The following is a 1164-nucleotide window of genomic DNA, read 5'->3' on the forward strand; positions in this document are numbered from 1 at the left end:
CCAGCGACAGAGGTCCAGTCCCAGGCGAATATCTCAACAACCAGAAGGTCTTTTGTCATGAATCCAATTTTCATAGAAGGCCAACTCATCAAGGATTCACTGATGCTTGAAATTACAAGAAAACCTTCACGGAAGAAGAAGTTATGAATTTTACAAACCGGAGGTTCTCCAGCCAGTCCATCTGCGAGTACCCGACTTTTGAAGGAGATTCAAGCCCAATGAAGAAGCATCCTGAACCAAAGCCAAACATAGAATTCAAGAGGGATCTCTCATCTTTCCAGGAAGCCCGATATCAGGAGAAATGGCCACGGAATTATGACGTTATGATACATTCTCCAAAACCGGTCAAACCAGTTCTACAGCTGCCTCAATTGGAAGCTAACCGGTTCAATCAGCTTCAAACCAGACATTGGCGTCCAGGAGATCATTTCAACCAATCAGAAGGTATTCAAGAAGTCCTTAGCTACACCAGAACCCAGGAGATCAGTTGGTTCAATGAAGACTCACTTAAATCAAACCGGAGTTATTTATGGCAAGATTGGACAATCTTTCGGTTTGATCATTTCTCAGCCATTCCAATCCGACCAGAAGACATCAGGACTAAACCAAGACGTCCAGGAGACATTATAGGAGTCCAAGAAGAGTTCCATGAGTTTCTACCATGCACCAGACCCCATTGGATCAGGAGGATCCACACTTACACCAAACTGCCTTATTTGGAGATCCTTGCAATAAAGCTCCAACAGCTCTTTTCTCTTCAGCTAAGGCACGACCTCAGCACCTTGCAGACCATAAGGAAGATTCCCAGGAAGCTTACTTACCCCCTCAAACCGTCCAGATACAAGAAGAACATCAGCCACATTCATTTGGCCAAGATTCTCACCATTAAGCCTCTAACGGCTATATTCCATATAGCCATCAACTCTTTGATTTCCTTTGCTTTTATTTCGAGTTTATTAGTTTCCTTTTATCATTTTATGACTGCTAGAGTCTGTCTTGGTCGAGCCTATTAAGCTCTAGTCTTTGTTTCATTGTAAAACACCCATCTTTGAAAGTAATAAGAATTATTCAGTTTTCTAGTTTTCTTAAAACTATTGTTTGAAGTCTTTAGAGTTTGTGAGAAGCAGCTCCAGAGAACCTTGACTTATCAAGACTCCTGTCCAT

This window comes from Raphanus sativus, unplaced genomic scaffold, assembly GCF_000801105.2.
Source record: "Raphanus sativus cultivar WK10039 unplaced genomic scaffold, ASM80110v3 Scaffold2356, whole genome shotgun sequence".
Lineage (NCBI taxonomy): Eukaryota > Viridiplantae > Streptophyta > Magnoliopsida > Brassicales > Brassicaceae > Raphanus > Raphanus sativus.